This window comes from Vitis riparia, chromosome 3, assembly GCF_004353265.1.
Source record: "Vitis riparia cultivar Riparia Gloire de Montpellier isolate 1030 chromosome 3, EGFV_Vit.rip_1.0, whole genome shotgun sequence".
In the NCBI taxonomy this organism is placed as follows: Eukaryota; Viridiplantae; Streptophyta; class Magnoliopsida; order Vitales; family Vitaceae; genus Vitis; species Vitis riparia.
The window spans coordinates 7,024,441-7,050,360 of NC_048433.1; the positions used below are offsets into that span (position 1 = coordinate 7,024,441).

The 25,920-nt window shown below is 36.6% G+C and overlaps 1 long non-coding RNA gene and 10 other non-coding genes across 13 annotated transcripts in view; 1 reads left to right on the forward strand and 10 right to left on the reverse strand.

Moving 5' to 3' along the window:
- The window catches only part of LOC117911799, a 29,088-nt gene that overhangs the window by 2,689 nt on the left and 479 nt on the right, over window positions 1–25,920 (forward strand). The window contains exons 2-11 of one of the 3 annotated variants that reach the window (XR_004650935.1): window positions 10,442–10,603; window positions 11,289–11,470; window positions 12,463–12,574; window positions 13,722–13,911; window positions 21,028–21,183; window positions 21,277–21,435; window positions 22,566–22,754; window positions 23,558–24,006; window positions 24,140–24,299; window positions 25,470–25,818. This is a non-coding gene — a long non-coding RNA (uncharacterized LOC117911799). The remainder of the gene's footprint in view (window positions 1–10,441; window positions 10,604–11,288; window positions 11,471–12,462; window positions 12,575–13,721; window positions 13,912–21,027; window positions 21,184–21,276; window positions 21,436–22,565; window positions 22,755–23,557; window positions 24,007–24,139; window positions 24,300–25,469; window positions 25,819–25,920) is intronic. The other 2 variants (XR_004650934.1, XR_004650933.1) reach the window with 2 other exon arrangements.
- TRNAP-UGG lies at window positions 3,869–3,940 on the reverse strand. The gene has a single exon. It is a non-coding gene; the product is annotated as a tRNA-Pro (tRNA).
- On the reverse strand, window positions 11,884–11,955 carry TRNAP-AGG. Its single transcript has one exon. It is a non-coding gene; the product is annotated as a tRNA-Pro (tRNA).
- On the reverse strand, window positions 12,780–12,851 carry TRNAP-UGG. The gene has a single exon. It is a non-coding gene; the product is annotated as a tRNA-Pro (tRNA).
- Window positions 14,452–14,523, reverse strand: TRNAP-UGG. The gene has a single exon. It is a non-coding gene; the product is annotated as a tRNA-Pro (tRNA).
- TRNAP-UGG lies at window positions 16,413–16,484 on the reverse strand. Its single transcript has one exon. It is a non-coding gene; the product is annotated as a tRNA-Pro (tRNA).
- On the reverse strand, window positions 18,764–18,835 carry TRNAP-AGG. Its single transcript has one exon. It is a non-coding gene; the product is annotated as a tRNA-Pro (tRNA).
- TRNAP-CGG lies at window positions 19,988–20,059 on the reverse strand. The gene has a single exon. It is a non-coding gene; the product is annotated as a tRNA-Pro (tRNA).
- Window positions 21,641–21,712, reverse strand: TRNAP-UGG. Its single transcript has one exon. It is a non-coding gene; the product is annotated as a tRNA-Pro (tRNA).
- Window positions 23,289–23,360, reverse strand: TRNAP-UGG. The gene has a single exon. It is a non-coding gene; the product is annotated as a tRNA-Pro (tRNA).
- Window positions 24,674–24,745, reverse strand: TRNAP-UGG. Its single transcript has one exon. It is a non-coding gene; the product is annotated as a tRNA-Pro (tRNA).

Genomic DNA, 25,920 nt, shown 5'->3' on the forward strand with positions numbered 1-25,920 from the left:
AAGAGAGGTTGAATTCTAGTGGTAGTGAATATATTAACAAGGAAGAGATTGAGAAATTGAAGAATCTCCTAATAACGCTTGAGAGTCCTAGTGAAGTTTGCTTTCTTGCTCAATTAGGTAAGCATTCCCTGTCTCTTACTTTTAGTGTCTCTGATATGTCTTTCCTAGGCTCTTAGGTCATCGACTGTGGACATATATGGTGTGTAGATTAAACCACTATCCAACTTCTCCTTAATAAAATGTCTATCTACTTCCACATGCTTGGTTTTGCCATGTTGTATCGGGTTCTTTGCAATGTTGATGGTTGACTTATTGTCGCAATAAAGTCTCATTGTTGTCTTCCATTTAATCTTTAAATTCTCCAAGATAATCTTTAGCCAAAGCAACTTACAGATTCCTTGATCCATTGCGCAAAACTTTGCTTTTGCATTAGATCTTGCAACAACGTTCTATTTCTTACTCCTCCAAGTTACCGAGTTCCCTCCTAGAAAAGTGCAATATCCTGTAGTAGACCTCTGATCAACAATTGATCCTATATAATCTACATCAATATAGGCCTCCAACAATAGCTCGGTGCTTTTCTTAAACAAAACTCACAACTTGAGGGGGAGTGTGAAAGATATAATTATGTCATATATGGGGCTGTTTGTGTACACAACTGTGTATATCTATGTACAATTATGTGCATACACAATTATGTGTGGATTTGTGTATATAATCCTTGATTTGTAGGGATCTTTGATATTTCTTCTTTATTCTTTCCTTTCTGCTATTGTATATATTTTAAAAGTTGTATACATTTAGTATATGAATGAGAAATACAATTTTTCTCCACACATATATAGCATCAGTAACTTTTTCCCTTATCTGATGTGGGATATCACACTCATTGTTTGATTCTCTACCTGTGTGCTATAGTTGAGTGGATGGCACTTTTTTTGTGTTTATGTAGGCAAGAGGTTTCACAATCAGGTGATCCTTCTTATTAGTTATAATGACGGGGTTATCATTTTGATCTAGCATGTTATTACTTCCCTAAAGCTAATAAGCCTCTTTTCCCCACTTCAAAGAATCTTTTCAGAGAACAAGTATCAAGGAAAAATTATGTTACGAAGTTAACTTGGTTGTCTGCACTCAGAATAATGGAGGGATAGAAGGTCTTGCTACACTGCTTCCTTCTTGTTTTGGTTTTATCCTTTGATTGGTAGAGTGAGTGGGGACTTTGCCTCAAATTGATAAAAGTGTGGATTCTGTGTTTCTTAATTGATAAGGCCGTGGATTCTGCATTTCCTCCTTTTGGAAAAACACAACTAGGTCAATGTAGGCAAGTAAATATCCTGGTCAAAATGAGTTTTCTTAGAATTAAAGTTAGGTTGCCTTTCACCAACAAGGATCATACCACTAAAATCAATTCCTGGTTATAGATTTGTATTGCATCCTATATGTAATGTAAAAGATGATGTGTTTGATGTGACTTTGTTCTAGTTGCAGTTGTCTCTTCCTGCTGCTGTAATATGTTATCCTACCTTTGTCCTCTTTGCTGCATTAGGTAATGCTGCTATGTTTAGTCTTAGGATTGGTTTGTATCATGTACTACAAGATGATTTCTTACCTTTGTTTCATTGGTGCATTAGTTAATGTTTATGCATTCAACTATGAAGTGGAATATATGGCCTGAGATTTAATTTAAATTTTAAATAGCACCTCTACTAGGCAATGACTGAGTGGTGTCTCAGCAAGTTCTATGTTGCTCCTATGGTACCTTCATCTCTTTCATCAAGTCCTATGCTTTTGATTTAATATCTGTTTTGATGCTAGTAACTCTTTTAGTAAGTCAAGTGACTGCTCCTTTGCGATAGGGGTGACAATTTGGTGTTGGTGGGTCGTGTCCGTGTCATGTTTGAGCCTAGGTATTCCACTATATTGGTCAACCCAAACCCGACGCGAATAATAGCCGTGTCAAAACTTAAAACCCAAATACTACCTAACTATTAAACATGTAACATGTTGTGTGACCTATATAAAAGAAAATTTAAAATGAGTCAAAATATGGGTTAAACAATTTATAGTTATAATTAGGTTAATCAACTAGATTATTAAATGAGTCAATTCAAGTCAAATTTGTGTTATGTAGGTTGACCTAAAAACTACCTATTTATTAAATGGGTTATGCAACTCGACATGAATTTGATTCAAACCCGATTATACTCAACCCAAACCTGTGATGTCCCACATTGGATAGGGGAGAATGTTCCTGACGCTATATATGTAGAGACTCCTCTTAACCAAGTAGACGCGTTTTAAAGCCGTGAGGGTCCCTTTGGGCCCAAAGCGGACAATACCTATATGGTTGGGTGCGGGTCATTACAAATGGTATCAGAGTCGATCCCCGACCCCGGTGTGGGGGTTTGTTTGGCTCCGTAAGGGGTGTTTGTCTGTTTGGCCCCGCAATCCCATGGGACACAACGAGGACGTTGTGTCTGCATGGGGGGGTGTTTGTGATGTCCCACATCGGATAGGGGAAAATGTTCCTGGCACTATATATGTAGAGGCTCCTCTTAACCAAGTAGACGCGTTTTAAAGCCGTGAGGGTCCCTTTGGGCCCAAAGAGGATAATACCTACATGGTTGTGTGCGGGTTGTTACAAAACCTATGAAAAGCGTGTTAGGTTTCGAGTTGTGTTGACGAATTGTCTCAAACTTTGCCATCCCTACTCTATGATTAACCATTTTTTGTTGAGAATACACGTTATGACATACTCTAGTAAGCATATATTGGAGCAATGATCCTCACTTGTCCACTTTGATAGTGGGCTTATGGGCTTTATCTCTTACTTTCTTGGTGGAGAACTTGAACCTACCAAAAACACCCACCAAAAAGAAAATTGAAATTTCCTAAATTAGTGTCTCTACTCCTGGCCCCTGAAGTTATTTCCAACATCACTGTAAATTAGAGAAGCATGAACGTACAAATCTTTTAAAAAAAAAAAATGAAAAATATGTGAGGTTCATGCCTTTATCCCAGTGGGATCCCCAGAAGTAAACTTGGGATCTCTTGTGCCTAAAGCAGGATCTGTGCCGCCAGTGAAGATTTGCAATTCTTTGTGCTTATCATGTCTGTTTTTGGACCTTTGTTTGGTTTAATATATTGGTCATTGCAATTCACTTTGGCTGCTGTATGTTAGTCCAGGAAGGATGATCTATTTTGGTGCTGTATAGTGGGTAAATTTACTCTTACATGAATGTTCCTTTGCACTTATTGCAGTTACCTTTGTTGGCTTTAGTTGACCGAGTAATGATTTTTTTGTGGATTTATGTTTGGTCTGACATCAGGGCACGTCTTGATGATCAATTCTGCTTCCTTTTCTTTCTCATGTCATGGATGCAGATCCCTGTCCTAATTATTTTAACAAACTATTCTGTTGCAGGTTTTGGGTTGATTTGGTACCTAACTATGTTTATATAAAATAGTTGTAATATTCCATTTGTGGTCAAAATGTTCAGCTTGAAGTAGAAGTCATGGCAGTTGACTTAGTTTACAATGTGTTGACTTAGTATCCTATTGATCCATAGGCTGTAGACTCGACTTTTTAGGGATGCATTAACTAATCTTGGGTCTGAGTTGAAACCATGTACTCTTTGATGTACTTTGACTGACTGATACACATATCCTCACTCACCCACCTTGATTAATATGCAGCTTCTCAATCCATTGACGAAGAATCTTGTCAGGAAAGTAAAAAATATTGCATTAGTGAATATGTTCTGCTGATCTTCTAAATTCAGGATCAGATCATTCTGTTTGAATATTAAGATGAACTAAAATAGAACATCGAAAATTATATAGAAATGAATTCAGTGATTACTGTGGGGCATTCCGAGAATTGAACTCGGGACCTCTTGCACCCAAAGCAAGAATCATACCACTAGACCAAATGCCCGATTGTTAGTAATATTATGTTTTATTTTTGGTCAAGTGTTTGGTTGGATTTACCATTTTTTGCAGTAGAAAATTTTTGCTGCTTGTTGACTGAATGTACCTTTAGTCATTAATATTTCAGTACAGTCGGCTGTATGCTTGCTTATATATCATGTTATAATTATGATGAAGCTAATGCATGTAGCTTGATTTAAGTATTTGTAGCAATCGACTTTGTGTGCACTATGTTGACTTAACATGCTGTTGATCCATAGACTCTAGTGTTTAGTGCTCCATCAACTAGACTTGGGTCTGAATTGAACCGTATGCTCCTACATTTGCACACATTCATGCACACACACATATGTTTCATGATACTTCAATGTTATTTGTTCACGTATTTTGATTTCTTTTGGTGGGTATTTGCTGAAATAATATGTTCTATTTGGGTGAGAGCATTATTCTTCATTATGCCACCATTATAGCTTGCTGATGGCTCTTTTTTTCTGTTCTAGTGGTTTTTATCTGAGTTGAGGCCATTGCTTAATTAGACAACCTTTGTAAATTGCCCGTGAGGCCAATTTGTAGGTGGGAATCTCATCATGGAAAAAAAAGATAGTAGATTTTGATGATTTACAAGGTCTTCTGCTGCACTGAGTTGGCCTGGGTTATAATACTGAGTCAAGTTTGTGTCAAAATAAATAAATAATTTATAATAAAACTGTGAGTTTGTTTAATCCCTGATCTGGGCAGGGGCATTCCGTGAATCAAAATTGGGACATCATGCACTCAAGCGGAGAATCCTACCACTAGATCAATTGCCTTAGGTGTGTTTCTGTGGTTAGTTGTGTGTGCAATAACTTGGTTAGGTTAACTTTTTTTGGTTGCAACTGAAAATGATTTTTCTTTTATTCTCCTCAATTGGGAAACTTTTGAATTGCAAGAAGGGGTGGTCTTTGGCTAGGCAGGTACTTAGAGGGTCCAAGAAATATGAGAGTATTAATCAAATTTAATGCCCAGATGCTCTTCTGGATCTTTACAGTAATCTTAGAAGAAACAACATTTCTGGGTCTTGATTTTTAGATCTCCCTGAGCATTCTCTATACCCTGCAAGTGACTGCAGATGACTCATCTGAGGTATTGGTCTTGAGATGGATGTGATTATATATTTTTCCAGTAACCACTAGATTGTGAAAAGAAAGAGGTTATTTGTGGTATTAAAAACTTCCTAATAAGAATTAATGCAAATTTTCATGTTTCTTCACTTGTTGATCCCTAGAAGTCATGACTGCAGCCTAAAACATGAGACTAGTAGTAATATACAATTCATCTCAGTGACAAAATAAGTGATAAGTACACATTACAAAAAATTAAGTATCCTTAATCACTATGCTCTGCCTTGGGGTGCCGAAAAGTAGCATATCATGTTGAGTAGCTCAAAAAATTGTCAGAGCTCAAATAAGGAGCTCATGCTAACTGTCCAAAAGTTCAATAGGGGTAATCCTTTTTTCCAGCATCTCATTCCTAGAATTGGGCATTGGCAAGCTAAATTTGTATTTGGTGGGTACTGTATATTTCTCTCTGCACACTCTCTAGTTCGTAAATGCTTGTATGGTGCCATTCCTGATTAAAAGTATTTGGCTCAAATGTTCAAAACAGAATGGAATGTTATTCCTGTTTGGTGTGTGCTGTATAACCCTCAGTGAACACTTTCTGGTTCCTACATGCTTGTCTGCCGCCTTTTCCTGATCAAACCATTCTGCTCAAATATTTAAAATGGAATGAAATATTGAAATGAATTCCTGATAAAAAGTGGGGCATTCTGAGAATCGAACTTGGGACCTCTCGCACCCAAAGTGAGAATCATACCACTAGACCAAATGCCCAACTGTTGAATTTTATCATTTTCAACTTGTGATCAATGTGCTTGATTGGATTCAAGGGATTAGTCATTTTTTATCTCCAGTCACTCCTTTTAGTTTTTAAGTGGACCTTCATTTAAGGAGCAGACTGTTCCTGTTGCCTCACTTGTGTTGAGGTGTAAGTGTGCCTAGCAGGGGTTGAATTTGAAAGCGCTACTTCTGGTATTCTTAATTGCAGAAGCCATTAGATTGCTTGGATAGGGTTTTGTTTTCAAGCTAACTGTTTCGTTTGGGTTTGTTTTCAAGCTAATTGCTTGGATAGGTGGGTTTTGTTTTCAATCTAATTGCTTAGATAGGGTTTTGTTCTCAAGCTACAAACTATTGCAGCAAGGAACCAACCGAATATCAAGTACATTCCATTGATCCTTTTTTGAATCTCTTTGGAGGAACCAAAATTGTCTGATCTTGAACCTGAAGCTGCTATAGTTATTGGATTCTTCTCCTCAGAAATTGATTTTGTTTCTGTAGCCTCTGCAAGCATGGAAATCTTTTGTACCACAATAGTGTTCAATTTATTTCTTCTCTTTATTAAATGGAACTGTCTTGCTATAAAGTTCCACTGCAGGCTTCAGATGACTATCAGAGGTAATCAAGTCAGTCTGCAGTGTCAATCTTTTTAGTGTTAAGCTGGAGGAGGAAAGCAGTGTATGACTTGAAAGTGAATCTTTGTCTGGTGGCATTCCAAAACTAATCGGAATGCTTGCTGATGCTATTCCCAAATAAATCAAGCATTTTCTTTTTTTGATATGTAAAAGACAAAAGTATTTTATAAATAAAGAGAAAGTCCCAAAGGGCAACCCAAAGCATACCGGGAGTATACAAGGGGTGCCTCAAGGCCAAAGCCAAGAAGAAGAGGGGTTACAAAAACTTACCCACCCTCATTTAGAACCCAACTAATCAAAAAAGTCGATCAATGATAAAGGACCTACATCTATGAACAACTTAGTCCAAGACCAATAATTACAAACAAAAGAATTTTTCAATTTTTGAACCAAAAACTTCCCATTTTCGAAAGCAATCCTATTTCTTTCCTTCCAAACAGTCCAAAAGAGGCATAAAGGGGATGTCTTCCACAAATTTTGACGCTTCTTGCCCACAAAGGAACCATTCCAACCAATAAGTGTCTCTTTAACTAACGAAGGAAGAACTTACGTCACCCCAAAGAGAGCAAAAATTAACTCCCACAAAACCTTAGCCTTGGAGCAATGAATTAGGATGTGATCTATAGACTCTTCTTTAACAAGGCAAAGGAAACATCTATTGGCTAGAGTCCACCCCCTCCTCTTTAACTGATCCAAAGTTAAGACCTTACCCCATGATGCTTCCCAAGCAAAAAAGGCCACTTTGGAGGGCACACAAGGGTTCCAAATGATGTTCCACATAAAAGGGGCTGCATTCCTTGTCTCCAAAGCACCATAAAGAGACTTAATAGAAAACTTCCCACTTTTAGTCTCTTTCCATAGCATCCTATCCTCCAAATCCACAAACACCCTCTTTTCTTGAATTTTCGAAAGGAATCACTCCACCAAATCCACCTCTCAATCATTGAAAGGTCTTGAAAAACTAGGATTCCATCCCGCTACTTCACTCGATGAATCCCATACCTCCGCCATCCAAACCTCTTTAGAGTCCGCCAAAGCATACAAAGATGGGAAAGAATCGCACAAAGCAACATCACCACACCACTTATCCTTCCAGGATCTCATTTTTCTCTCATTACCCACTGAGAACCCAATTTTATTAGCCAATAAAAATCCCTCCTTCGAAATTTCCTTTCACAAACCCACACCATACCCCTCCCTAACTGCTCGAGTACTCCACCCACTTTTTTCTATCCCAAACTTCCTACCAATAACCTGCTTCCAAAGAGCCCCCTTTCAACCATAAAACACCAACTCCATTTGCACAAAAGGGCCCTATTAAGTGTAGAAAGACATCCAACATCCAATACACCCTTTCTTTGTCTAAACAAACCACCGCCTACTTAACTAGGTGAGCCTTTCTCTCTAAAGCCCCTCCCCTCCCCCTCCCCCCCCCCCCCCCCCCCCCTTTAGATTTTCTCTAATCTCAATCTAACCACTCTTTGCATATGGAATAGGGACATGTAGTAAATAGGGAAGCTGGACAATGTACTCTAAATAAGAGTGATTCTCCCTCCCTTAGAGATAAATTGCCTTTTTCACAAAGCTAGCCTTTTGGGAAACCTCTCCACCACCTCATCCCAAACTACCACAAAATTATGCGAAGCACCTAGAGGAAGCCCCAAATAAGAGGAAGGAAGCTCTCCTACCTTACAACCAAGCTCAAGAGCCAAAACCTCAAGAGAAAGGGAGGAGGATTCCATCCCCCTCCCTAGAGGAAGCCCCAAGCATTTTCTTGTAAATAGGGTTGCTATCTAAATTCTACCATCGGTCATCTTTGGTTGGTTAAGTTGATTGAGTAATTTGAATATGCTCTTTGTGGATTTGTACTTTATGTTGCTGAGTAAATGCTCCTATATTTAAGTGATGGTCAAGTCTTTTCTTTTTGAGTTCTCAAGCATAGAGCAGGAAAATTTAGTAAGCTAATTCACCTATTAAGGTGGGGCATCCAAGAGTTGAATTTGGGACATTTTGCACCCAAAGCAAGAATCATTTTAGTGGATCAAATGTGCAGATGTTGATACATGTTTTGTTATATCAGTATGATTGCTTCTTATCACCATTGTAACTGTTAAAAGTTTTTTATGCATGTTGAGTGAATGTGCATTTGGTTGTTAAAATATCAGTACAAAGAAGTGGCAAAAACAATAGGAGTAGATTTTATCCAGTAGCTTCAGAAATAATCAAAACTTAAACAGGAGTTCTGTGCCTACAATCCATGATTTGGGTGTCTAGCATGTTGGTCTCTAAAGTCTCTTGTTTATACAATTGCTTGTTTGGCATGGCAAAAAGCTGTTTCCTACCGTACAGATGGAATATTTTCTTGATTAGGTTTCCATCTATCTTCTAACTTTGGTTGTGGTTGGTTGGTACTGTTGATTTATTAACTTGAACAATTGATTTCCTCTTTGTGGATGTTCAGTCCATGCAACACTTTCTGCTCTTTGTTAAATTGTATGTGTTGGGATTGGGCTGATGCATTTTTAAGGTGACTGAGGTGAAAGGTTTTGTTTGTCTTGCCCTTGTTGATATTATTATCTGCTGCTTACTTATTGATGAAGGATAATTAACATTTTCTGTGGAAGTGTTTAACTTTGGATGACATCACTTTGCCTAAATATTTAGAACAGAAAAATAGCAGTAAAAGATTGTATGTGTAGGTGAAGTGACTGATTAAGGTGGGGCATTCTGAGAATCAAACTTGGGGCCTCTTGCACCCAGAGCAAGAATCACACCACCAGACCACATGTCCAGTTCCTTTATGCTTATCATGTTATATTTATATCAAATTTTCCACAGTGAGATGTTCGTTACATGTTGACTCTAAAGAACCTTTCTGTCATCAATGTGTTTGTTGGAGCATACATACTGTGATCATGAATGTTGTCATGAACACAGAAAAATTAAAATGTTTCGTGGCAGTTTTTTAGTTGACAGGGAATTACATAGTTAAGCCAAAAAATTTAAATTAGAATGAAGTACAAATATGCACACTGAATTGGTTCATTACCACAATGATAATGGTGGAGTATTTAGAAAAAAAAATTCACTATTTCCTCGTTGAAAGAAAAAACTATCAGTCGACCAAATATCTCTCTCTCTCTCTCTCTCTCTCTCTCTCTCATCAGTGTTCAATTTGGCGCATGTCCTTGTGCCGTCCTTAAGTCTAGAGAAAAGAATGCCTGCTTGCTATACTTTGTCTTGGATCCACTTGTTATTTTTTGATGACATGCATACTTTGTCAATTGCATTGCTATAGTGTTTTATATCGGTAGGCTGCTGAGGAAATGCTACCAAGTGTTATGCTTTGGGTTTGACCCTATTTCCATGAAGCCATGTGTTCTTGCTGGAAAAGAGTCAAAGACCACTTTGAGAGACTTTTTTTTTTCCTAATATGGCCTTGATGATAAAAGAATGTCCTTGAGCTTTTATTCTCTTAATCCATGACTGCGCTCATGCACACCAAATCATCTGGCAGTTGTTCAAGGATACATTCTAAGAAGTGATCTCAAATCCTTGCACCTAAAGTAACAGTTTGATTGCTAAACCAAACTCCCAATTGTCATTTCTTATTGTTTTCTTTGCATTTTCACCTTTGTTGGACAACCCCAGCTGCAACTGTGATATGTTTATCTAAGATGTCCTTCAAAGCTAGGTAGCCTCCAGACATGGCTCCAGAGAGCTAAAATTGGAAAATAAATTTTTATTTTGTTGTTTTTTTTATTTTTATTTTTATGAACAAAACTCTTCTGAATTAGAGGTACTGAAATCTTTTAGTCTATGGTAGTTTTACATTGCTCCTTTGAGTGATTAGATGATTTAGAAAAAATAAATTAATGATGAAATGTTAATAATTGCCGTGGTTCTTCTCATCTTTCATCGGCTAAAGTTAATTGAATATTTGAATTTGTTCTTCAATTGGATGTTCACACCATGTGATAGTGCTTTCTCATGTTCCAGTGTAAACTGCCTGTGTTGGGGTTGAGGAAGATGGCTTTCTGTGCCAACCATAAGGTTGCAGGTTTGATTTTTGAGATGCTCACCTTGATTCAAGATCTGCTTCTTGATTCTTCTCAATTCATCCATGAAGAATATTGTCAGAGCAGTGTTGTGTCTGTACCAGTTAATTCTTCTCTTTTTAATTCTAGTTAGACTTCAGATCAGACTAATCTGCTCAGAATTTTAGAACATATGATATTATGCTATAGTTCTTGTAGATTTTTTATGTTTTGTTTCATTGAGTACCTGAATGACTGCTTCCATTTCTTCTAATACCATGGCTAAGTTATGTGCTGCAGTTGAGGCAGCTCATGCTTGTTTCTCATTAATTCATTCTGGTCTTGTTCAAACTTTTGATTACAGATTTTGAGTTGACTATAGGTCAGATTGTTCAAATATTTAAACAGAATGAAAAGGAGAACTGAATACCGTATGGGTAAACTAATTCCTGATTAAAGTATGTTATATCTGGCCTAGTGAAACTTTCCATAACAGATTTTGAGCTGACATTAGGTCAGATTCCTCGAATATTTAAAATAGAACGAAATGGAGAACTGAATACTGTATGGGTAAACTAATTCCTGATTAAAGTACTATGCTTCTTTACTCAAAGCAGAATGAAATGGAGAACTGGATACTGCATAAGTGAATTAATTGCTGAGTAGAGTACTTTGCTTCATTATTTAAAGCAGAATGAAATAAGACAAATAATATGACTATGCATGAAGGAATTCTTGATTAACATATGTATCTTGGACTGACAAAGAAAGTCTATTACTTAATTTATTGATGAAGTATATCTTAATAGGTTTGGGTTGGAGTACTTGGCTCAGTAACTGAATAAATGAGCAGGGATAAGGTGATAAAACTGCTTGGTGGAGAACCCAAGGACAAGTGCCACATCCCAGAACAGACAAACTTTTTGTGACCATGTAGAGCAGTTCAGCTGGAGATTCGGAAAGTTTTCATAAACTGAAGTTACCTACATAGGTAAGAAAGAATAACTCATTTTCTTTTCTTCTTATGCTATTGTTCTATTCGGTTTTAGTTGTATGAGTACTTGAAATTTTTTGTTTAAATGAATGTTCACACCATGTGACACTGAGCAAATTCTTCCATGTGTCCTTGCATTATGGTTAAGTGTGTATGCTGGGATTAAGGCAGATGACTTTTTTCTGCCAAACTCTGACAATGAGGCTGCAGATTTGAACTTTGGGCTGCCTGCCTTGATATCGATATCTGATTCTTTTTTCTTATTCATTTATTAAGCCATCTTGTCAGAACACAATTATATTTAGAGTAGTTAAATTTTTTTTATTGCAGTTTGACTTTTAGGTGAGTCTAAAAGAGAGTGAAATGGAGAACTGGAAAAATGTGTAGATGAGTGAATTTCTCATAAAAATGGGGCATTCCGAGAATTGAACTCGGGACCTCTCGCACCCTAAGCGAGAATCATACCACTAGACCAAATGCCCATTTGCTGATTTTTATGTTTCAGCTTCTGATCAATGTGTCTGATTGGATTTAAAGGGGTTAGTAACTATTGCTCCAATTTCTCCTGTTAACTTCTAGGTGATCCACCTTCATCTAAAGGAGTGTGCTTTCTTGTTGCCCTCAACCTCCTAAGATTTGGATCTCACAGTCTGAACTCAAACAGCCTTTATTATTATATTGTTTATCTTATAGATTCATCATTATCATGTTGCCTAGATATTGACTTGTTTGGTCCCTGGATACCAAGAGCTAGAAATGTAAGATTGCATTCTGACCAATTAGTGGTGCCCAAGTCTCTGAGCTTTTGTCATCTTCCTTTGCTTCTTTGGTTAGTCAGACTGGAGGAAGATGAGATTAAATTTGAAGTCTTCCATGAATTGGCGGTTGTATGATTCAAAATCTATAGGATTAACCATTTTTTTTAATCCCATAGTTCTAATAGGTTAACCTTTATAAGTTCTTGAATTTGTTCTTCAAATGATGTTCAGGTGATGTGGCACTGAACAAATTCTTCCTTGTGTTCTAGTATTGAGCTTAGGTGTAAGTTCTGGGACTGGGATAGATGGCTTTCCCTGTTGAGTGCTGGCAACAAGATCACAGGTTTTATTTTGGTCTGCTCATATTGATTGCTTCTTTTTTCTCATCAATTTATAGATGGAAAATCTTGTCAGAACACAGTTAAACCTGGACTAGTTAAAATTTTCATTGCAGTTGGACTTCAGGTCAGTCTACTTTGCTCAGATATTTAAAATAGAATAAAGTAGACAACTGAAAATATATGGGTAAATGAGCTTGTTATTAAAATGGGGCATTCCGAGAATCGAACTCGGGACCTCTCGCACCCAAAGCGAGAATCATACCACTAGACCAAATGCCCAGTTGCTGATGTTGTGCTGTTCAGTTTATGATCAATGTGGCTTATTAAATTGAGGTATTCATCACTTCTGATCTCCTATAGCTACTGTTAATATAAGGTGAACTTTCTTCATCTAAAAGACCATTTTTTCTTGGTACCACCCATGAGATTTGTATGTGATATTTTGAACCTGAACAGATTTTAGTATTATATTGCTTACCTAATAGATTCATAATCTTATGATTGCCTAGATATGGTGTTGCTTGGTTCCTGGATAGTAAGGACTACAATGATTAATGGCATCCGATTCTCTGAGTCTTGGATCAGTTTACTTTGCTTCTTGGTTGCCCAGACAGTGGTGGAAAAAGAAATTAAATTTGAAACCTTATATGAATTGGAGGTTGTATGATTTAAAACATTCCTTTTCTTCCCTAAGATATCTTTGCAGCCAAAGCATATTTTTAGCCTCTAAGAACAAGTTGAGCTAGAACATCAAATCCTATTTGTTGTCACGGCAAGATTAATCAGAATGTTTGTGTATCTTAATTAAGATTAATCAGAACATCATGCATTGGGTGGTGACCTAACCTTAAAATCTTCAGTGATTACTGATGTTTTGTTTGCTTAGTTTCCATGTAATTGTTACTTCTACAATGTTATTGTGCACTGAAAGGTTGAGAAGCTATTTTCAAGTACATTTAAATCAGGATGCAGATCGACTTTGAAAAGAGATAATTTTACATGAGGAAATCATTGATTTTTATGTTTTTTAATTTTTAATTTTTTTAATTTTTTAATTTTTGTATGGTGAAAAGCATGTTTTTTGATCCAAGACAAGGTCTGTTACTTCTTCTTAATTTATTATTGGAGCATCTCATTGATAACTCTTAGGTGTGCAAGTTGACCAGATCAGAATGCTTGGTAGAGCACTTGGAAAAATGAGCAGCAGACTGGAAAATTTGGTGGAGAGCCTAAACACAAGGTACCATATCCCAAGAAAGAACTAAATCTTTTGGCAACCATGTGGAACTGGGCGGTTGGCCTTCCAGAAAATTCCCATAAACTGATCTCAACTACTTAGGTAAGAATGGATGGCACACTTGTTTTCCTTTTATACTTTGGTTGTGGTAAACTTTTGCTTGGTTTAAGTTGATTGAGTACTTGAGCCTGTTCTTCAAATGAGCAACCACTTCCAAATTTTTTCTATGCCCAAGTGTTTGTGCCATGGTCAAGGCAGCTGGTGCTGGCTTCTTATTAGTTCATTGATAAAGAATCTTGTCAGTGCATAATTATATCTGGCCTAGCTAAAAGTTTCCTTGCTGTTTTTAAGTTGACTTTAGGTAAGATTGCTCAAATATTTAAAGCACAGTGAAATAGAAAACTGAACACTGTCTAGGTCAATGATCCCTGATTAGTTTATCTTGCTGTTTTTGAGTTGACTTTCGATCAGATTACTCTAATATTTAAAACACAATGAAATAGAGAACTGAATACCTTACCAGATCAATGATTCCTGATTAGTACTCTGCTTAAACATTTAAAATAGAATGAAATAGGTGAGTGAAAATTTTAAAAAACAAAATAAAATCTCTACAGGCAAATGACTTTCTGAATAAAAAGTGGGGCATTCCGAGAATCGAACTCGGGACCTCTTGCACCCAAAGCAAGAATCATACCACTAGACCAAATGCCCGATTATTGGTGCATATTAGTTTTTTTTTAGTCAAGTGTTTGGTTGAATTTACATCTTTTGCAGTTGAAAATTTTTTCTGCATGTTGACTGAATGTACCTTTAGTTATTAATATATCAGTACAGTAGGCTGTATGCTTGCTTATATATCATGTTATACTTATGATCATGCTAATATCTGTAGCTTGATTTAGAATTTGTGGCAATTGACTTTATGTGCACTGTGTTGACTTAATATGCTGTTCATCCATAGGCTCGAGTGTTTAGTGCTTCATTAACTAGACTTGGGTCTAAATTGAACCATATACTTATATACATTTTCTCACATGCATGCACACACACATATGTGAGTTTGAAGAGGTTCTGGATACTTGTATGTTTTTTGATCACATGTTTTGATTACCTGTGGTGTGTGTTTACCAAAACAATATGTGCTATATCAGTGAGAGCTATATTCTTCATTATGCCACCAATATAGCTTGTTGATGGTTCTTCTTTTCTGTTCTAGTGGTTTTTATTTGAGTTGAGGCTATTGCTCAACAGGACAAGCTTTGTAAACTGTTCATGAGGTCAATTTGTAGGTGGGAATCTCATCATGGAAAAAGGAAAATTGTGATCATTTAATTGGTCTTATGTTGCAGTGAGTTGGCCTGGGTTATAAAACTGACTCAAGTTTGTATCAAAATAAATAAATAATATATAATAAAATTGTGAGTTTGTTTAATCCCTGATTTGGATAGGGCATTCTAAGAATCAAAGTTGGGACATCATGCACTCAAGGGGAGAATCCTACCACCAGATCAATTGCCTTATCATTGATGGTTATCTTTTATCATAAAATCAGTGTGTTTCTGTGGTTGGCTTTAATTGCAATAACTTGATTAGTTTTAAGTTTTATTGGTTGCAACTGAAAATGCCTGTTCTTTTATTCTCCTCAATTGGGAAACTTTTGAATTGCAAGAAGAGGCTTTCCTTTGCCAGCAGGTGCTTAGAGGGTCCAAGAAATATGAGAGTATTAATCAAATTTGATCCCCATTTTCTCCTGTGGATCTTCACGGTAATCTTAGAAAAAACAACATTTCCTGGTCTTGATCTGTAGATCTTCCTGAGCATTATCTATACCTTGCAAGGGACTTAGGTGACTCATCTGAAGCATTGGTCTTGAGATCAATTTGGTTACATATTTTTCCAATAACCACTAGCTTGCACTTGTGGTATTAGTAACTTCCAAAAGATTTCGTGAAATTATTCATGCTTCTTCACATGTTGATCCCTAGAAGTCATGACTGCAGCCTAAGACGTGAGATTTTAGTAGTATATGAAAGACAACCCTGTTGAGAAGATAAGTGATAAGTACCTCGTACAAAAAATTAAGTGTCCTGAATCACTATGCTCTGCCTTGAGGTGCAAAAAAGTAGCATATTCTGTTGAGTAGCTTGAAAATTTGTCAGAACACAAATAAGAAGCTGATGCTAACTGTCCAAAAGTTTGGTGGGGATAATCCTTTTTTCCGAAGTCTCATTCCTATAATTTGTCATTGGCAAGCTAAATTTGTATTTGGTTGGTGCTGTATATTCTGACCGGGCATTCTCTAGTTCATAAATGCTTGTCTGGTGCTATTCCTGATTAAAAGTATTCTGCCCAAATATTGGAAACAAAATGAAATGTTATTTCTGTTTGGTGTGTGCTGTAAAACCCTCAGTGAACACTTTCCAGTTCCTGAATGCTTGTCCAGTGCCTTTTCCTTATCAAACTACACTGGTCAAATATATAAAACAGAATGAAATATTGAAATGAATTCCTGGTTATAGTACTCTGTTCAAATATTTAAAACAGATAAAAATATAGATAAAAGAAAACTGCACTGGTTAAGGAATTCCTGATCAAAAGTGGGGGCATTCCGAGAATCGAACTCAGGACCTCTCGCACCCAAAGCGAGAATCATACCACTAGACCAAATGCCCAACTGTGGAATTTTATCATATTCAACTTATGATCATTGTGTGTGATTGGAATCAAGGGACTAGTCACTTTTGATCTCTTGTCACTCCTTTTAATTTTTAAGTGGACCTTCATTTAAAGAAGCAACCTGTTCCTGTTGCCTCACCTGTTTTGAGGTGTATGTGTGGCTAGCAGGTGTTGAATTTGAAACTGCTACTTCTGATACTCTCTTAATTTCAGAAGCCATTAGATTGCTTGAATAGGTTTAGTTTTCAAGCTAATTGCTTGGCTAGGGTTTGTGTTCAAGTTAATTGCCTTGATAGGGTTTTGTTTTCAATCAAATTGCTTAGATAGGGATTTGCCCTCAAGCTATAAACTATTACAGCAAGGAACCAACAGAATGTCAATTTCATTCCAGTATCAAATGTTCCAAATTGATTCTTTTCTGAATATCTCTTTGGAGGAAGCGAAATTGTCTGATCTTGAACCTGAGGCTGCTATAGTTATCAGATTCTTATCCTGAGAAATTGATGTTGTTTCTGTAGCCTCTGCAAGCACAGAAATCTTTTGTACCGCAATAGTGTTCAATTTATTTCTTCTCTTTATTGAATGGAACTGTCTTGGCATTAAGTTCTATTGCAGGCTTCAGATGACCCATCAGAAGCAATCAAGTGTAGTCTGCAGTGTCATTCTTCTTAGTGTTGGGCTGGAGTAAAGCAGTGTAAGAGTTGAAAGTGAATCTTGTTCTGGTGGCAGTCCAAGATTAATCAGAATGCTTGCTGATGCTATTTCCAAATAAATCAAATGTTTTCTTGTAAATAGGGTTGCTATTCAAATTCTATCTTTGGTCATCTCTGGTTGGTTAAGTTGATTGAGTGATTTGAATATGCTCTTTGTGGATTTTTACTCCATGTTTGTGAGTAAATGCTCCTATATTTAAGTGATGGTCAAGTCTTTTCTTTTGAGTTCCCAAGGATGGAGCAGGAAAATTTAATGAGCTAATTCACTAATTAAGGTGGGGCATCCAGAGTTGAACTTGGGATATTTTGCACCCAAAGCAAGAGTCATTTTAGTAGATCAAAGGTGCAAGTGTTGGTACATATTTTGCTATATCAATGTGCTTGCTTCCTATCACCATTTGTAATTGTTGATAGTTTTTCATGCATGTTGACTTAATGTGCATTTGGTTGTTAAGATATCAGTACAGAGAAGTGGCCAAAACAACATGACCATATTTTATTCAGTAGCTTAAGAAATCATCAAAACTTAAACAGGAGCGCTAGGCCTAGGATCCAAGATTTGGGTGTGTCTAGCATGCTTATCTCTCAAGTCTCTTGTTTATACAATTGCTTGTTTGGCTTTAAGGTGAGTTTACTGTTCAGATATTTAAAAGAGAAGGAAATAGAGAACTAAAAAATGTATAGATGAGTGAATTTCTCATAAAAATGGGGCATTCCGAGAATTGAACTTGGGACCTCTCACACCCTAAGCGACAATCATACCACTAGACCAATTGCCCATTTTCTGATTTCTATGTTTTCATCTTCTGATCAATGTGGCTGATTGGATTTAAAGGGATTTGTAACTCTTGCTCCAATTTCACCTGATAACTTTGAGGTGATCCACCTTCAAATGTGCAGATGTTGGTACATATTTTGCCATATCAATGTGCCTGCTTCTTATCACCAATTGTAACTGTTGATAGTTTTTGATGCATGTTGACTTAATGAGCCTTTGGTTGTTAAAATATTAGTAAAAAGAAGTGGCAAAAACAACAGGAGCAGATTTTATTCAGTAGCTTCAGAAATAATCAAAACATAAGCAGGAGTTCTGGGCCTTCAATCCAAGATTTGGGTGTGTCTAGCATGTTTATCTCTCAAGTCTCTTGTTTTGCTCCAATTTCACCTGATAACTTTGAGGTGATCCACCTTCAAATGTGCAGATGTTGGTACATATTTTGCCATATCAATGTGCCTGCTTCTTATCACCAATTGTAACTGTTGATAGCTTTTGATGCATGTTGACTTAATGAGCCTTTGGTTGTTAAAATATTAGTAAAAAGAAGTGGCAAAAACAACAGGAGCAGATTTTATTCAGTAGCTTCAGAAATGATCAAAACATAAGCAGGAGTTCTGGGCCTTCAATCCAAGATTTGGGTGTGTCTAGCATGTTTATCTCTCAAGTCTCTTGTTTATATAATTGCTTGTTTGGCTTTTAGGTCAGTCTACTCTGTTCAGATATTTAAAAGAGAAGAAAATAGAGAACTAAAAAATGTATAGATGATTGAATTTCTCATAAAAATGGGGCATTCCGAGAATTGAACTCGGGACCTCTCGCACCCTAAGCGAGAATCATACCACTAGACCAAATGCCCATTTGCTGATTTTTATGTTTTCAGCTTCTGATGAATGTGGCTATTTGGATTTGAAGGGGTTTGTAACTTTTGCTCCAATTTCTCCTGTTAACTTTTAGGTGACTCACCTTCATCTAAAGGAGTGTGCTTTCTTGGGTGTCCTCAACCTCCTAAGATTTGGATCTCACAGTCTGAACCCAAGTAGCCCTTATTATTATATTGTTTGTCTTATAGATTAATAAATATTATAGCGCCTAGATATTGACCTGTTTGATCCCTGGATACCAAGAGCTAGAAATGTAAGATTGTATTCTGACCAATTAATGGCGCCCAAGTCTCTGAGTTGTTGTCATCTTACTTTGCTTATTTGGTTTGTCAGACTGGTGGAACATGAGATTAAATTTGATAACTTCCATGAATTGGAGGTTGTATGATTTGAAATAGTCCTTTCCATTTTCTTCACTAGGCATATTGTTAGTATGTAAAAAGAACAAGGTGAGCTGGAACATTAAATCTTGTTTGTTGCTATGGACAGATTAATCAAACTGATTGCATCACTTGACAATTTTCTCTTGCATTCCCTCAAAATTTACAGTTATCACTGAAGTTTACTTGCTGTAGTCTCCAGTCTCCACATAATTGTTGCTAAATGATTCTGTTACCTGCTGAATGGTTAAGATGCTACTTTCAGGAAATGCTGGATGTAGATCTACTTTAAGAAAAACATTCTAGGTTAGAAAAGACATTGAGAACTTCTTCTATATGGCTAATGCATGCTTCTCTAACCAAATGGAAAAGTATGTTCTTAGTTTATTGATGGATTACCTTACAGTAAACTATTTGGTAGTTGACTGTGTTAGCATTACTTGAAAAAATGACAGGATGAGTTGACAGGACAGTTAGGTGGAAAGCCCAAAAGTAAAATATCATATCAGGTTGCAGGTTTGATTTTGAGCTACAAACCTTTATATCTAGATCTGCTTCTTGTTTCTTCTCAATTCATGGATGAAGAATGTTGTCAGAACAGAGCTTTATCTGGTCCAGTTGAAGGATTTATTTTCTTGCAGTTTGACTTCAGGTCTTTATTGCAGTTCGACTTCAGCTCAGAATCTTTAAACAAAAAGAAGTAGAGAATGATAAAACTGTCTGGTTAAATAAATTCCTGATTGAAATGGGGCATTCCGAGAATCGAACTCGGGACCTCTCGCACCCGAAGCGAGAATCATACCACTAGACCAAATGCCCAATTGCTGATGTTCATCTTGTTCAATTTTTTACTAGTGTTTTTCTATTAGATGTAAGGGATTTTTTAGACCAGTAGGTGCTCTTTTTAATTCTTAAGTGAACAACCTTGAACTAAAAAAGCATGGTTTCTTGCTTCACTCCTTCGAGGATTTGGTATTCTGTGGTGCTTGTGTCCCTAGCAGGATGGATGCAAAAGATTCTCAAAAGTTACTCAATCATGCATACATGATATGCACATGTACACACCACACACATATGGATCTCAGCTTTTGAACCTGAAGCAAATGTTTAGATTCATGATGTTAGGGGTTGGCCAATAGCCTCTCTGCATATGTAATTTGCCTGTCCATGGATAGCAAGAACTAGAAAAGTAAAATTCCCTCCTACCAAATTAGAGTGACTTAATTCTTCAAGTCTCTCATCATTTTACTTTGCTTCTTTGGTTGTCCTAGATGATGGGGGTAAAGAGATGAATTTGGATGTTGTATGACTCAAAATATTGGTTTTCTTGTTTCTTTCCTGGAAAAGGAAACTAATATTTGAAATTTTGTATGAACTTGGAGTTGTGTGAATCAGAATATTGCTATTCCTTATTTTCTCAGATTTCTCAGCAGCCGGACAAACCATACCAGTAGCCTGTTGAGAAACAAGGTAAGCTGAAGGTGAAATCCTGTATGCAAGATTAATCATAATGCTCATACGGCTTGAAACTTTCCACATGCTTTCCTTGGTGCTACCTCAAAATTTAACTTGGATTTTGTTTGCTGTAGCCTCTATTTTTTGGTACTTTGTGATGTTGTCATTCATGGAACTGTTAAGATGCTATTAAATTAGAATGTGGATCATCTTGAAAAAAATGATTTTACTTTGGAAAATTATCAAGAACCTTCTGTGGATATTCAAAATATGTTACTTGTACCAACAAAGGAAGTCCTGCTTCTTAATTTAAAGACCATGTATCTTCACAGGTAATGACTTGGTTTACAAGTTGACCAGATCAGAATACTTGGCATAGTTCTTGAAGAAAATGAGATGAGTTGATAGGACTGTTAGGTGGAGAGCCCAACCAAAAGATTCCACATCCAAGAAAAGACAAACTTTCAGCAACCATGTAGAGCAGTAAGGTGGGCTGCCAGGAACTTTCTATGACCTGAAATTACCTACTTATACAAGAAACACTAACTTTTAATTTTTTTTTAATCCCATACTTCTAATAGGTTTACCTGCATAAGTCCTTGAATTGGTTGTTCAAATGGATGTTCAGGCGATGTGACACTGAACAAATTCTTCCATTTGTTCTAGTATTGAGCTTAGGGGTATGTTCTGGAACTGAGGCAGACAGTTTTCCCTGCTCTGTGTTGACAATGAGGTTTCAGGTTTAATTCTTGTCTGCTCTTACTGATTGCTTCTTTTTTCTCTTCAATTCATTGATGGAGAATCCTGTCAGAACACAGTTAAACCTTGACTAGTTAAAATTTTTATTGCAGATGGACTTTGGGTCAGTCTACTTTGCTCAGATATTTAAACTAGAATAAAGTAGAGAACTGAAAATATATAGTTAAATGAGCTTGTTATTAAAATGGGGCATTCCGAGAATCGAACTCGGGACCTCTCGCACCCAAAGCGAGAATCATACCACTAGACCAAATGCCCAGTTGCTGATGTTTATGTTGTTCAGTGTTTGATCAATGTGGCTGATTAAATCTAGGAATTTATCACTTCTGATCTCCTGTAGCTACTGTTAATTTAAGGTGAACCTCCTTCATCTGAACAACCATTTTTTCCTGGTGCCACCCCTGAGATTTGCATCTGATATTTTGAACCTGAACGGATTTTAGTATTATATGTTTACCTAATTGACTCATAATGTTATGATGGCCTGGATATTGAGTTGCTTGGTTCCTGGATAGCCAGGACTACAATGATTAGTGGCATCCAAGTCTCTGAGTCTTTGGCCAGTTTGCTTTGCTTCTTGTTTGCCCAGACAGTGGTGGAAAAAGAGATTAAATTTGAAACCTTACATGAATTGGAGGTTGTATGACGTAAAATATTCCTTTTCTTCCTAAGATATCTTTGCAGCCACAGCATATTGTTAGCCTCTAAGAACAAGTTGAGATAGAACATCAAATCCTATTTGTTGTCACGGCAAGATTAATCAGCATGCTTGTGTATCTCGATAATTTCCTCCCGCATTAGGTGGTGACCTAACCTCAAAATCTTCAGTTTACTGAGGTTTTGTTTGCTTAGTTTCCACATAGTTGTTAATTTACTTACTTTACAATGTTGTTGTGCACTGAAAGGTTAAGATGCTATTTTCAAGTAGATATAAATCAGGATGCAGATCCACTATGAGAAGAGAAATCATTTTACACAAGCAGAATCATTGGAAATTTTTTTTTTTTTTTTTTTTTTTTGGGTATTATGACAAGCATTTTTTTTTTATCCAAGAAAAAGTCTGTTACTTCTTCTTAATATACTGATGGAGCATCTCATTGGTAACTCTTAGGTGTACAAGTTGACTAGATCAGAATGCTTGGTAGAGTACTTGGAAAAATGAGCAGCAGACAAGAAAATTGGAGGGAGAGCCTAAACTCAAGGTTCCATATCCCAACAAAGGACTAATCTATTGGCAACAATGTGGAGCTGGGCAGTTGGACTTCCGGAAAATTCCCATAACCTGATCTCACCTACTTAGGTAAGAATGAATGGCACACCTGTTTTCCTACTTCACTTTGGTTCTGACAAACTTTTGCTGGTTTTAGTTGATTGATTACTTGAGCCTGTTCCTCAAAAGTGTGACTGCTTCCAATTTTTTTCCAATATCATGGCCAAGTATGTGTGCTACAGCCAATACGGCTGGTGCTTGTTTCTTATTGATTCATTGATAAAGAATCTTGTCAGTGGATAATTATATCTGACCTATGTAAAAGTTTCCTTGCTGTTTTTAAGTTGACTTTAGGTAAGATAGCTCAAATATTTAAAACACAATGAAACAGAAAACAGAACACAGTGAGGTCACTGATCCCTGATTAGTTTCTCTTGCTGGTTTTGAGTTGACTTTCAATCAGATTGCTGCAATATTTAAAACACAATGAAATAGAGTACTGAATACAGGTCAATGATTCCTGATAAGTACTATATTCAAACATTTAAAACAGAATGAAATAGGCAAGTGAGAAAAAAAAAAATAAAAATCTGTACAGGCAAATGACTTCCTGAAAAAAAAAGTGGGGCATTCCGAGAATCGAACTCGGGACCTCTCGCACCCAAAGCGAGAATCATACCACTAGACCAAATGCCCACATGTTGATGTTTATGTTGTTTGGTTTCTACTTAATGTGTTGATGGATTCCCTTTCCCCCATCCTCCATCATGATAGTATCTCTACCAGGACAGTGCTGAGATGAAAATACAAATTATCTCATTTTTTTAACTTGAAACATCTGTTAATATTATATTGTCTATCTCATCATTCAAACTTTGTGGTGACCTTTTCAGATATGGAGCTGAGTAGGCTCCGGATGGCAAAAACCAGAATAATAAAATTGCAATCTAGCCAATTAATGGCACTAAGGACTCTGAGCTCATGGTCATTTTCCATTGCTTCTTGGTTACCCAAACCATGGATAAACAAAGAAATTAAGGTTGAGATCTTTCATGAGTTTGGAGTTTGTATGCTTCAAAATATTTTCGCCATCTTTTCTTTTCTTCCTAAGATTCAGAAACAGAGCTTTTTGTTAGACTGCAGAAAAACAAAATGAGCAGCAAGGTTGAGTCCTTTTTGTTGCCATGACACTTAATCAGAATGCTCGTATAGCTTGATAATTTCCTCTTGCATCAGATGGTGATCTACCCTCAAAATCTTGAGCTTCTATGATGCTATTTTCAAGTGCAATTAAATCACAATGTGGATCATCTGTAAAGAAAAATCATACATCAGGAAAATTGTAAAGAACTTCCTTTGTATGATTATAAATATGCTACCCAAATTTTGATTTTTCTTTCTTCTTAATTTATTGGAATAATATGCTGCTTGTAAATATGTGATTTACAAGCTGACTGGGTTAGACTTCTTGGTAGAATACTTTCAAAATAGATAAGCAGCTGAAGGAAAGTTAGGTAGAGAGCTCCTAAACATGAGATGCCACATCCCAAGAAAGGACAGAATCTTTTGACAACCATGTGGGGCAGTGAAGCTGGACTTCCAGAAACTTCCTATGACCCGAAATCACCTACTTTGGTAAGAAAGGATGTTCTAGTTATGCTCTAGTTGTAGTCAAAATTTTCTGGTTTTAATTGATCAAGTACTTGAATTTTTTGTTCAAATGAATGACTGCTTCCTTTTTTCTAGAATCATGACTAAGTGTATGTGCTTAGGTTGAGGTAGCTGATACTTGGTCCTTATCAATTCATTGACAAAGGATATCAGGGCATGCTGACTTCTGTTCTCAACAAAATTTTACATTGTAATTTTTCGGTTGACATTAGAACAGATTAGCTCAGGAATTTAAAACACAATGAAATAGACAACTGACTACTGTATGGGTCAATGAATTCTTTTTTTCTTGTTTTTTTTAAGAAAAAGTACAGGTGAATTAATTCCAAATAAAAAGTGGGGCATTCCGAGAATCGAACTCGGGACCTCTCGCACCCAAAGCGAGAATCATACCACTAGACCAAATGCCCACTTGCTGATGTTTGTGTTGTTTTGATTCTGATCAATGTGATGATTGGATTTAAGGGATCAGTCACTATTGATCTGCAACTGCTCCTGTTAATTTTTAAGCAAACTACCTTCATCTGAAGGAGCTTACTCTTCTTGGTGCCCCACCACCTGAGATTTAGTATTTTGTGATGCCAATGTCTTTAGCAGGATGATGTAGAACATGATAAAATTACATCTGGATCTCATATTTTGAACCCAAAACATCTGTTGGTATTATATTGCCTATTTCATAGGCTCAAACCCTGTGTCATCCTTCAGAGACAAGGAGTTGATTTGGCCCTGGATAGCGAGAACCAGAAAAGTAATATCCTAAGTTCCTAACCAAGTAATTGCACACTCAAGTCTTTGCCCATCTGATCATTTTAGTTCTTTGGTTGCCCAGAATATAGAGGAAAAAAGAAATTTATTTTGAAACCCTTTCATTAATTTGGAGGTTGTTCTCTTCCAAAATATTCCTTTTCCTTTTTTCCTGCTTAAGATTTCTCAGCAGCCAGCACATATTGTTTGCCTATGGGAAACAAAGTGAGCTGGATGGTTAGCTCTTGTTTGTTCCCATGGCAAGATTAACAAAAAAGCTTGCATATTTTGACAATTTCCTCTTTTATCAGACGGTGGCATTCAATCGAAATCTACTTTTCTGTAGTTTCTGCATAACTTTTACTTTCTAATGCTGTTCATTGTTAGGATGCTATCTTCAAATATGATCAAACTGGGATGCAGACCAACTTTTAAAAATCAGGAAAATCACAGAGAATTTTCGTGGGGTCAAAGTGTGTCTCCTTGATCCAAAGAAAAAGTATGTTACAAAGTTAAAGTGTGTTCCTTTGACCCAAAAATGAAGCCTATTTACCTCCTTCTTACAAGACCGAATTAGAATGCTTGGTGCAGTAGTTGAAAGGAGGAGCAGCTGAGAAGGAAAGTTGGGTGGAGAGCCTAAAATCAAAATGTGACGTCTCAAGAACAGAATCTTTTGGCAGCTGTATAAAGCATGCAGCTGGACTGTCAGAAACTTCTCACTGCCCAAAATCAATTGGTTAGAAGAATAGTTGTGTGATATTTCAATATTGGACTGGGAAGAAGTTCCCGACACTATATATATATATATATATATATATATATAGTCAGCTCCACTCAA